Raw genomic sequence first — 13845 nt, 5'->3', positions numbered from 1 at the left:
CAAAAAGGTACAAAAGTATCTATATCCACAGTAAAACGAGTCCTAGAAAGACATAACCTGAAAGGCAGCTCAGCAAGGAAGAAGCCACTGCTCCAAAACCGCCATATAAAAGCCAGACTACGGTTTGCAACTGCACATGGGGACAAAGATCGTACTTTTTGGAGAAATGTAATCTGTTCTGATGAAACAGAAATAAAACTGTTTGGCCATAAGGACCATCATTATGTTTGGAGGAAAAAGGGGGAGGTTTGCCAAAGAATACCATCCCAACCTTGAAGGGTGGGCGGTGACAGCATCATGTTGTGGGGTGCTTTGCTGCAGGAGGGACTGGTGCAATTCACAAAATAGATGGCATCATGAGGTAGGAAAGTTTTGTGGATATGTTGAAGCAACATCTCAAGACATCAGTCATGAGGTTGAAACTTGGTCGCAAATGGGTCCTCCAAATGGACAATGACCCCAAGCATACTTCAGGAAGTTGTGGCAATATGGCTTAAGGACAACAAAGTCAAGGTATTGGAGTGGCCATCACAAAGCCCTGACCTCAATCCTATAGAAAATGTGTGGGCAGAACTGAAAAAGCGTGTGCGAGCAAGGAGGTCTACAAACCTGACTCAGTTACACCAGCTCTGTCATGGAGGAATGGGCCAAAATTCACCCAATTTATTGTGGGAAGCTTGATGAAGGCTACCCGAAACGTTTGACCCAAGTTAAACAATTTAAAGGCAATGCTACCAAATACTAATTGAGTGTATGTAAACTTCAGACCCACTGGGAATGTGATGAAAGAAATAAAAGCTGAAATAAATAATTCTCTCTACTATTATTCTGACATTTCACATTCTTAAAATAAAGTGGTGATCCTAACTGACCTAAGACGGGGAATTTTTACTAGGATTAAATGTCAGGAATTGTGAAAACTGAGTTTAAATGTACTTGTCTAGGGTGTATGTAGACTTCCGACTTCAACTGTATATTTTTACGGTTCCCCTTTCCCATTTCGTATCGTAAAGTGTAATGGATCTATAGTATAGTTCAGTTGGGGGCGGTAATGCAACATATTAGAAGCCAACCGCAGTTAAACCTCACAAAGAAGTTTAATTACAACAAGAAATCTTATGATATATCTCTGGATAGTGTCAATACAATACTGAGATATTCAGGATGATCCCGGGGCAATGAAACACAGTACAGTAAATGCTCCTATTAAACTGTAAGAAAATTATTTCTACTGTATTTTACTGTAATTACAAGAGATTATACCAAGCAGGTTAGCTGTAGGCATTTGCATATTACAGCATATTAATAAATACTAGGTGTTTTATATCACTTTCACTTCTAGATGCCTAAACAAAGGCTTCCCAACTGGATGTGATTACTGTGCGAAACAGATCAAATGGACATGGGTAAATATTCAACCACTAAAAGGTCCCAAACAATCATTCTGATTCCCATGTAAAATAGTATTTTGAGCGATTAAAATATCACCCATAATATTTTGGGGGGATAGAAATGCTCAACCATTTTTCAAAGTAGGCTAAGTGAGCGGGGAGCCAATAATCATGAGCTCGCCTTGACTGACAGTGTTTCAGTAAAAACGTATAAAAACAAATTGGAAATAAGCAAAGCAACAAACATTGAAATTGCATCAATTACGGAAAATCTATATATACACATCTCCCCTTTGGCATGTCTTTTATTGAAGCAGTTCACAGCAGCACTGACAGATGTGTTGACATGACAACTGCGTCAGAGTTTTCAACAACCCTTTTGTTCCATGCTGGCTGAAGACCTAGCTAGCCATTAACTAACTAATACCAGACACAGATGAAGACCTAGCTAGCCATTAACTAGCTAATACCAGACACAGATGAAGATCTAGCTAGCCATTAACTAGCTAATACCAGACACAGATGAAAGGGGAAACATATAAGTATCTTTGCCATAGGTGAAGTGTCAACTTTTAATTACATTTGCTGACACCATACAGTCCAATTTTGGCACCAGTAGAGTAGCTATCTAGCTTTATAAACTACGACCCCTCTGCAAACACGCCTTCTCTGATGTTGCTTACAAGGCGTTACTTATTTAAGCTAGGGAATATAATATCATGTTACCAATAGTGTATTAAAATAAGAGTTAGTGTGATGTTACCCTATCCCCTTAAAAATCTCACCTTCAGAATCGAAGTGTTTGACATGGGGGACGGGATCAGTAACTTTATGATTAAACTTTATCTGGTTTCATCCAAATATTATCCAATTTCAAGACAAACATGATTTTGACTGTTCATGATCTTTTGTGAACTTCTTCTTCATCGGTGAAGTTTAAAGGCGGTCGTCATACTATATTTACGGTGCCACCATCTGTACAGAGGGAAAAGGAAACTCCTTAAGGTAAAAAAGGAAATGCCATACAAAAAAATGACTTAACAAAACCTATATCACACTCCTCTCATTTCTTCAATAGCTCCCTCCCCACACTCTGGGGCCTGAGAGGATATCACTGCTTGTGACAGAGCCTCATGTAATCCCTTTTCTTGAGAAATATTTTAGCCCCAGGAACCACTCTGCCGCATCCACAATAATTTCCATCTTCATGGACTATCCCTCCACTTTAGCATGACATTGATCACCATTACTATAAAAAACTTTACACGTAACCTCCACGGATCCTGCTGGTGGGAAGCAAACTCTGCAGCCTGCATTGAAAGCCTTCCCAACACCATGGAGTCCTCAAGAGTACATTTCGTTCCCTCCACCCTTTTGACAGCTTTTACAAATGAAATGCATGTAAATATATAGCAAAACAGAAATACAATAATTTATTGTTGAATTGTATTGAAAATAAAATCAGTAATTGCTAATAGTGAATATTTAATTATATATTACACTAGCAGCGCCACGGTTGTGGGTTTGATGAAAAAAGTATAACAATTATTTTAAAAAGTCAGACAGTTCCGAAAGCGCTAAGCAGAGTTCCTACTTAGACCATTACAATAGTCCCCCAGTTCAGTCAATAGCTTCTCTGAGCTACTTAACGTCTCCAGCTCTATAGTGCCCTCTAACTCTGAGGAGGAAGGGAAGCATTTGTTTTTGAATGACTGTAGATTGCTGTCCAGACTGTTTCTGATGGTGATGCTGGGGGTCAGGGTGGTGCTGGTGGTGGTGGTCACGACAGGCTGGTAGCTGGGGCCTAGGCCAGCACAGCAGTGGTAGATCCTGTGGGGTGGAGGGTTGGAGCTGGGTAGCACGGCTAGCTTCACCCAGGTCCGGGTGGTGAAGCTGTAATTGTGGAGAAAAAGCATCTGCTAAATGGCATACATTATATTATTATATCATATATTTAGTGTAACTTGCTTCAGCAAACACACTCTAGATCTTTCTCTTAATTCTGACTGATTTACTGAACAAAAATATAAACATAGCATGTAAAGTGTTGGTCCCATGTTTCATGAGCTGAAATAAAAGATCCCAGAAATGTTCCATACGCACAAAAAGCTTATTTCTCTAATATTTTGTGCACAAATTTGTTTACATCCCTGTTAGTGAGCATTTATCTTTTGCCAAGATAATCCATCCACCTGACAGGTGTGGCTTATCAGGAAGCTGATTAAAACAGGCCACTCTAAAATGTGTAGTTTTGTCACACAATACAATGCCACATATGTTTCAAGTTTTGAGAGATTGTGCATTTGGCATGCAGACTACAGGAATGTCTACCAGAGCGGTTGCCAGAGAATTTAATGTTAATTTCTCTACCATAAGCCACCTCCAACATCATTTTAGAGAATTTGGCAGTACTTCGAACTGGCCTCACAACCGCTGAACATGCGTAACCACGCCAGCCCAGGACCTCCACATCTGGCTTCTGCACCTGCGGGATCGTCTGAGACCAGCCACCCGGACAGCTGATGAAACTGTAATTTTGCACACGCAAAGAATATCTGTACAAACTGTCAGAAACCGTCTCAGGGAAGCTCGTTTGCATGCTTGTCGTCCTCACCAGGGTCTTGACCTGACTGCAATTCGGTGTCGTAACCGACTTCAGTGGGCAAATGCTCACCTGCGATTGCCAATGGCATGCTGGAGAAGTGTGCTCTTCATAGATGAATCCCGGTATAAACTGTACTGGCTAGATGGCAGACAGCGTGTATGGCGTCTTGTGGGTGAGAGGTTTGCTGATGTCAATGTTGTAAACAGACTGGCCCATGGTGGCGCCACCAAAACAGAACAAATAATACAACAAATATTGTGGTTAAACTCAAATATACTAGATAAAAAAAAAAGTAATAATAAAAATAAAAATAAATCTTCGTAAATGATATCATAAATGGGACTGGTGGAGTTATGTCACACATGCAGCTAACAAAATATATGGACATTTCTGCTCTACCCAAAATTACAACCAACTAATTGCAGCATTACCGCAAAAATGGAAGAGGAATGTGGAAGGGGGGAAAGTAAGGAACTAGTCTGTCGGCCCTGCATTAAAGACCAGAATTGGTTAAAGAAAATTGTGATAAACAAAAAAGCATACCAGTTTCATTTAAAGACCAAAAAATTGAAATTTCGACGTACTGATTCCATGGCACATGGTTTATGAACTGATACACAAAATGATGCTGGATTCAAAACATATAATTTTTCATTTTACATGATTATACAAAATTCTTGCAACCAATAGAATGTTATATATATATATGGGGGATACAAACTTCCCAGCTCTGCAGATTTAGCTACGAAGAGACAGAATCATTAGATCATTTGTTTTGGTACTGTCCATATGTAGCTTGTTTTTGGTTACAGGTCCAGGAATGGCTGAAGAATTGGAACATTTACCTGGAGCTAACTCTGCAGATAGCACTACTGGGTGATCTGAAAAGTCATAGACAACCAATCAATAATATAATAGTACTTTTATCAAAAATGTTTGTTCTCAATTTACAATCTGAAATTATGAGAATAGAAAGGTTCAGAACTTTTGTGAAACATCACAGTATAGTTGAAAAATATATGGCAAATAGAAATCCATGGTGTTAAGTGATATATGGGAGGGGTTGAATGGAGCTGAAGGTTGGGAATAATAACAACTAATAACAACAACATAACTAATGTATAACATACTGTGTCTATAAAACGTATATAGGTTCAAAACTTCTGTGAAAGAAATAGATGGGAGAGGTTGTTAGAGGAGTAAAATCAAACAAAATATAACTATTGTAAAATATTCTGTTCCCGTAAAATGTATATAGTATGTATGAGCTGCAAGTAGAAGCCTAAGCGTTGTTGTTCACTAGTTTACTCCAATTAGGGGAGGGGTGGTAGGGTTACAAAGTAATAAAAACACATATATGTGAATATACTCTATGTGTATTTCTTTACCTCTTTTTAACTAGGCAAGTCCGTTAAGAACAAATTCTTATTTTCAATTGACGGCCTAGGAACAGTGGATTAACTGCCGTGTTCAGGGGCAGAACGACAGATTTTTACCTTGTCAGCTCAGGGATTTGATCTTCTAACCTTCCGGTTACTAGTCCAACGCTCTAACCACTAGGCTATCTGCCACCCCGTATGTATGTACAGTACCAGTCAAAGGTTCGGACACCTACTCATTCAAGGGTTTTCCTTTATTTTTTATTACTTTCTACATTGTAGTATAATAGTGAAGACATCAAAACTATGAAATAACACATGGAATTATGTATTAACCAAAGTGTTAAACAAATCAAAATATATTTTATATTTGAGATTCTTCAAAGTAGCCACCCTTTACATACTCTTGGCATTCTCTCAACTAGCTTGATGAGGTATGCATTTCAATTAACAGGTGTGCATTGTTAAAAGTTAATTTGTGGAATTTCTTTCCTTCTTAATGCGTTTGAGCCAATCAGTTGTGTTGTGACAAGGTGGGATGGAATACAGAAGACAGCCCTATTTGGTAAAAGACCAAGTCCATATTATGGAAAGAACATCTCAAATAAGCAAAGAGAAATGTCAGTCCATCATTATTTCAAGACATGAAGGTCAGTCAATCTGGAAAATGTCAAGAACTTTCTTCAAGTGCAGTTGCAAAAACCATCAAGTGCTATGAGGAAACTGGCTCTCATGAAGACCGCCACAGGAAAGGAACACCCAGCAAGAGACTTATCTCTGCTGGCAGAGTTAGAGTTACCAGCTTCAGAAATCGGCAATTATCTGCAGCCCAAATAAATGCTTCACAGAGTTTAAGTAACAGACACATCTCAACATCAGCTGTTCAGAGGAAATTTCGTGAATCAGGCTTTCATGGTCGAATTGCTGCAAAGAAACCACTACTAAAGGACACCAATAAGAAGAAGAGTCTTGCTTGGGCCAAGAAACACGAGCAATGGACATTAGACCGGTGGAAACTTTTCCTTTGGTCTGATGTGTCCAAATTTTAGATTTTTGGTTCCAACCGCTGTGTCTTTGTGAGACGCAGAGTAGGTGAACAGATGGTCCCCGAATGTGTAGTTCCCACCGTGAAGCATGGAGGAAGATGTGGGATGGTTTGTTGGTGCTTTGCTGGTGACACTATCAGTGATTTATTTAGAATTCAAGGCACACTTAACCAGCATGGCTACTACAGCATTCTGCAGCGATATGCCATCCCATCTGGTTTGCGCTTAGTGGGACTATCATTTCTTTTTCAACAGGACAATGACCCAACACACATTCAGGCTGTGTAAGGGCTGTTTGACCAATAAAGAGACTGAAAGAGTGCTGCATTAGAGGACCTGGCCTCCACAATCACCCGACCTCAACCCAAAGGAGATGGTTTGGTGTGCTCAGCATAAGTGGGAAATTCTTCAAGACAAGTCAAAAAACCTTCGGGGTGAACCTGGTTGATAGAATGCCAAGAGTGTGCAAAGCTGTCAACATGGCAAAGGGTGGCTACTTTTAAGAATCAAAAATAAAATTATTTGGAGAATCAAAAATAAAAAATATTTATTTTGATTTGTTTTACAGAAACCCAGCCTAAAACCCCAAACAGCAAACAATGCAGGTTTGGTTACTACATGATTCCATTATAACAGAACATGTTCTTTCATAGTTTTGATGTCTTCACCATTATCCTACAATGTAGAACATATAAAAAAATTAAGAGAAACCCTTGAATGAGTAGTTGTGTGCAAACGTTTGATTCGTGCTGTATATATATTTATGGTGGATTGGAAAAATGCAGACAATTACATTGATGGAAGCTACAATCTATCTGCAATATTGAAGCTGATCTACCCCCCCCCCCCAAAAAAAACAAAAAAAACAATGGCATTGTTAAACAACCAACACAATTTGTCTATTGTTTTTCTTTTTTTCTTTGTGTGGCAAAGATCACATAACTTAGAATGTTGATTTACCTCATGTGCTGTGTGTACTCAAACCGCCGTTTTTTTTATTCAAGAGTAACAATTGATAGTGAATGATGATTAGGCAAATAAAACCAATGAAGAGAAGGTACATTTTATGCTGGTTTAGAAGCATCTTCACTGTGAAAGTGTATGTCTTCTATAAGGCTATTGAGGTAGTTCAGTTCCTTTTCTTTTTTGTGACCAACTTTTTATTTATTTTAGTCTTTTTTTATGGGGGGGGGGTTACAGGTACAATTTTTTAAATGAAAGATAAATAAATATAACACCAACCCATTCCCCCTCGGTCTCCATCCACCAGCTCGCATCCTCTTTCCCCATCCGGAAACCATGCCCATATTGATTTAGCTTGCCCCGTACAATGGGATTGATTTAGCTTGCCCCGTACAATGGGATAATCTCAGAAGTGTCCTCCATAAGGGTATTGAAAGTTGTCAGTGACGGAACCCTTCAAAACCCATTTTTATAGATCTGCAGTACCCAGAGAAACTCCGGAAGCAGGATGAGAGAAATAGATAGAGAGAGCAGGGTACTAACATGGCTTTGAGACAGCTCCAGGAGTGACATGTGGAGTTCCACCTCCACAGGTCCCTCTGCTCCCTCAGGCCCCTCAGACCCCCAAACAGGTACATGCAGTCCAGGACGGTCATGGCAGAGTGGCTGTGTCTGGGTCCAGGACCCACCTCCATCTGGATGCAGTCCAGCAGGGTCCACAACTTGGTGTCTGACACACATACATGGAAGGACGCAGGCACACACTGTCACGACTTCTGCCGAAGTCGTTGCCTCTCCTTGTTCAGGCGGTGCTCGGCGTTCGACATCACCGGTCTTCTAGCCATCATTGATCCATTTTTCATTTTCCATTGGTTTTGTCTTGTCTTCCCACACACCTGTTTTCAATCCCATTCATTACCTGTTGTGTATTATACCCTCTGTTTCCCCTCATGTCTTTGTCAGAGATTGTTTATTGTCAGTGTAGTGTTTTTTTGTATAGGTGCGCGACGGGTCTTCGAACCCATATTTGTTATTATTCATTTTTCTATTTAGTGTTATGGAGCATGTTACTTGGACATATATTAAAAGACTCCATTTTACACTCCGTTTGACTCTCCTGCGCCTGACTTCCCTGCCACCTATACACATATCTCTGACACACACGCACGCACGCAGGCACACACACACACACACACACACACACACACACACACACACACGCATTGTTAGGGGAAGTGTCGGTCAATTCAAAACATATTCCAGTCAATTCAAAACATATTCCAGTCATGACATCAGCATTGTTTTTGAAGTGATAGTCACGAAAATCAAAGGATAGACCCATGGAAAACTTTGGTCCCGCTTTCTTTGAAATACAGCTCATAAAGCATTCATATAGGTTTTAAAACCTCAACATAAATGGGTCACAAATCATATATAACTGTATTTCATGCTCTATAAATAATTAATACATGTGAAAAAATGTATTGATGGTTATGTCGGACAGTTATGCCACATTATGCATTTTTCCACAGCATGAAATAAGGTTACATATGATTTCTGACCCACGTATATAGTGCTTATAAAGCCTTAATTCATACTTTATGAAGCCTTCATAAGATGCACTTCAAATAAAGTGCGACCAAAACTTCTAACTCACCAAAATCGAACTTCCAAAACTCCTGTGATGAGCCTATCATGTCAATGTATCCCCCGTAGATGTACATAGCAGAGCCAAACACCACGGCACTTTGGCCCTTCCTGTTGACTGGCACCTGGTTCTGGGAACATTTTTAACAAATGGACTGCCATGAGGGGTTGTCATCAAGTACATTAACAAGACATGGAAACCCTACCTAAACAGATTCCACTATTGATCATGCTATGGGCCAATTTATAGAGCTGCCATATGCTGTGGTTGCATTTAGTTAAACAATTTATTTAGTTTTTCATTAATTTCAGTTATACTTGATATTCTTGATATATGAGGGTGTACTTAAGCAATATTGCCCGAGGAGGTGTGGTATATGGCCAATATACCACGGCTAAGGGCTGTTCTTATGCACAACGCAACGCAAAATACATGAACACAGCCCTTAGCTTCAATCAATCCCTATACCAGTCTGCTGTTCCCACATGCTTCAAGAGGGCCACCATTGTTCCTGTTCCCAAGAAAGCTAAGGTAACTGAGCTAAACGACTACCGCCCCGTAGCACTCACTTCCGTCATCATGAAGTGCTTTGAGAGACTAGTCAAGGACCATATCACCTCCACCCTACCTGACACCCTAGACCCACTCCAATTTGCTTACCGCCCAAATAGGTCCACAGACGATGCAATCTCAACCACACTGCACACTGCCCTAACCCACCTGGACAAAAGGAATACCTATGTGAGAATGCTGTTCATCGACTACAGCTCGGCATTCAACACCATAGTACCCTCCAAGCTCGTCATCAAGCTCGAGACCCTGGGTCTCGACCCCGCCCTGTGCAACTGGGTACTGGACTTCCTGACGGGCCGCCCCAGGTGGTGAGGGTAGGCAACAACATCTCCTCCCGCTGATCCTCAACACGGGGCCCCACAAGGGTGCGTTCTGAGCCCTCTCCTGTACTCCCTGTTCACCCACGACTGCGTGGCCACGCACGCCTCCAACTCAATCATCAAGTTTGCGGACGACACAACAGTGGTAGGCTTGATTACCAACAACGACGAGACGGCCTACAGGGAGGAGGTGAGGGCCCTCGGAGTGTGGTGTCAGGAAAATAAACTCACACTCAACGTCAACAAAACTAAGGAGATGATTGTGGACTTCAGGAAACAGCAAAGGGAATACCCCCCTATCCACATCGATGGAACAGTAGTGGAGAGGGTAGCAAGTTTTAAGTTCCTCGGCATACACATCACAGACAAACTGAATTGGTCCACTCACACTGACAGCGTCGTGAAGAAGGCGCAGCAGCGCCTCTTCAACCTCAGGAGGCTGAAGAAATTCGGCTTGTCACCAAAAGCACTCACAAACTTCTACAGATGCACAATCGAGAGCATCCTGGCGGGCTGTATCACCGCCTGGTACGGCAACTGCTCCGCCCTCAACCGTAAGGCTCTCCAGAGGGTAGTGAGGTCCGCACAACGCATCACCGGGGGCAAACTACCTGCCCTCCAGGACACCTACACCACCCGGTGTTACAGGAAGGCCATAAATATTATCAAGGACATCAACCACCCGAACCACTGCCTGTTCACCCCGCTATCATCCAGAAGGCGAGGTCAGTACAGGTGCATCAAAGCTGGGACCGAGAGACTGAAAAACAGCTTCTATCTCAAGGCCATCAGACTGTTAAACAGCCACCACTAACATTGAGTGGCTGCTGCCAACACACTGTCATTGACACTGACCCAACTCCAGCCACTTTAATAATGGGAATTGATGGGAAATGATGTAAATATATCACTAGCCACTTTAAACAATGCTACCTTATATAATGTTACTTACCCTACATTATTCATCTCATATGCATACGTATATACTGTACTCTACATCATCGACTGCATCCTTATGTCACTAGCCACTTTAACTATGCCACTTTGTTTACTTTGTCTACATACTCATCTCATATGTATATACTGTACTCGATACCATCTACTGTATGCTGCTCTGTACCATCACTCATTCATATATCCTTATGTACATACTCCTTATCCCCTTACACTGTGTATAAGACAGTAGTTTTGGAAATGTTAGTTAGATTACTTGTTGGTTATCACTGCATTGTCGGAACTAGAAGCACAAGCATTTCGCTACACTCGCATTAACATCTGCTAACCATGTGTATGTGACAAATAAAATTTGATTTGATTTGATATATTGGCCATATATCACAAACCCCCGAGGTGCCTTATTGATATTATAAACTGGCTACCAGTGTAATTAGAGCAGTAAAAATAAATGTTTTGTCATACCCGTGGTATACGGTCTGATATACCACCGCTGTCAGCCAATCAGCACTCAGGGCTCGAACCACCAAGTTTATAAAAATGTATATGTACTGTTCTTTTAAGAATGCTTACAGTGGTGCCTTTGTATGAATGGGAGCTAGTTGTGCAAAAGAGAGGAAGCATTGTTGAGAGAGGAAGCATGATTATGTGTTTACATGTTAACACTCTCAATTTCCCTGGTATGTGGTGCGTTCCATTACAGTATATGCCTGAGGCTTGTTCCCTTTCCCCTGCCAATACACCCACTGCTCTTTCACTGCAAGAGATAAGAGAAAGGACACTGAAACTGTGCAGGACTCACAGAGAAACAGAGGCTGAATGGCAGCCATTCTTTGACGTCACTCCCTATTTTAAATGTCAGATGCAAGTTTGAACATGTGTTATTAACACCTCTCTTGTGAGGTGTAGAAGAGTTTTGGATTGTTGTTGGATCATTATGTTTGTGTCATACAGTAGTTATTGAGTTGCATTTTTCTCACAGTGGAACTTAGCAATATCAAACACCCAGAAGGGGATTCTCCAGTTAGTGTAGGCAGAATCAATCATTCCACCGAAGACATTGAGAAAACCCTGTAAAGATCATATAAAATGATTTGCAATCAACATCAAGCTACATGAAGACATGAAGATGTACCGCAATGCTAAGCAGTCATAGCTACATTGACATTGAATGTACCTCCGAGAGCAACTTCAGCTCCTCACCAACAGCCATCCAGATGACATGGATAAAACCCTACCTGATGGGCCACCATTAAGTGTTCCTGAAGCTCCTCACCAACAGCCATCCAGATGACATGGATAAAACACCTGATGGGCCACCATTAAGTGTTCCTGAAGATGTCACCAACAGCAAGATGACTAAAACCCTAGATCCACCATTAAGTGTTCCTAAGCTCCTCACATCCAGATGACATGGATAAAACCCTACCTGATGGGCCACCATTAAGTGTTCCTGAAGCTCCTCACCAACAGCCATCCAGATGACATGGATAAAACCCTACCTGATGGGCCACCATTAAGTGTTCCTGAAGCTCCTCACCAACAGCCATCCAGATGACATGGATAAAACCCTACCTGATGGGCCACCATTAAGTGTTCCTGAAGCTCCTCACCAACAGCCATCCAGATGACATGGATAAAACCCTACCTGATGGGCCACCATTAAGTGTTCCTGAAGCTCCTCACCAACAGCCATCCAGATGACATGGATAAAACCCTACCTGATGGGCCACCATTAAGTGTTCCTGAAGCTCCTCAGGCGTTACCTCACAGCTACAGTCCAACTCTGTCTACTCATTGTGCACTACAGACACACACGCAGCGGTTAGGGCCATACTTACAGTCCTAATGCGTAATAACATCACTGTATAACATTCTTATAATAACATGATTGAATCACAGTCTGCATGGCTGACATAAACAGATTGTAGCAGACCATTTCAAGACTAACAGAGTTATGCTCCCTCCAGATCTGAGATAACTATAGTTTTAACTATGCTTATGGAAAGGAACTATTTGTTCTGGGGAAACTATTTGAATACAGGCCTCAGAAAGCAACTTTTATATCTGAACATTCTGTAAATGTCCATTCTCCTGAATGTCCATTGCCCCAGATGTACATAATCAAGTCAAACTAAGTAAACCAATCATATCTTCTACGGATAAGTATAAATACATTAATTCCTCAAAGTCCTATGTAACAACTATGTTGCTATTGTAATAATCAAAGTTACTACGTATGTGTAAGAAGTTGATGTCAAGTGTTACTGCATTACCTTGTGTCTCACTTATTACAAAAATATATGGGTTACTTCATTTTGAAGCTGCGAAAGTGGTCTACTCCAATGTTGAGATGAGTCCATGTCCCTAGTATTTAATTCTAGCTATAGGCTATATTAAGATAAATATCTCAGAGCCCTCCAAACCATGTCCTTATGATCATATATTGAGAATTGAACTAAAATGTTTCTATTTTCAAATAACTTGCATATATATTGAAATATCTTCAAATATTATTTGGTTTTCTGAAAGATATTCAAAATACTTTTAAAAAAGTACAGTTTTTCTGAGACTGGTATTTGAATGTCAATGAAAATTGTTGCATTTTATTTAAAACTCTATATAAACTATATTCGACTACCGTGAGTATTTGAAAAGTTGCTATTTTCAAATAAACAGCAAAATACAAGTATTTTCTGCCTAGGTCTGGCTCCCTCTGCTCAGAGACCAACGATGCTCCCTCCACTACAATCAACTCTTCAATCAACTCTTCATTTCCTCATAAATGTACATATTTTACATTTTATTTTTGTCTGTATAGTGTATAATGTGTATAATGTAATTCAGCTTTCAGCTGTGGATGTGTACAAGCTCAAATGAACCTTACACAATATATACATACATACATACACATACGATGCCACCTTTTCAACAAGTCAGTTTGTCAAATTTCTGCCATGCTAGAG

This window comes from Oncorhynchus nerka, linkage group LG1 (genome assembly GCF_034236695.1).
Source record: "Oncorhynchus nerka isolate Pitt River linkage group LG1, Oner_Uvic_2.0, whole genome shotgun sequence".
NCBI lineage: Eukaryota > Metazoa > Chordata > Actinopteri > Salmoniformes > Salmonidae > Oncorhynchus > Oncorhynchus nerka.
This window is presented reverse-complemented; position numbering follows the sequence as displayed.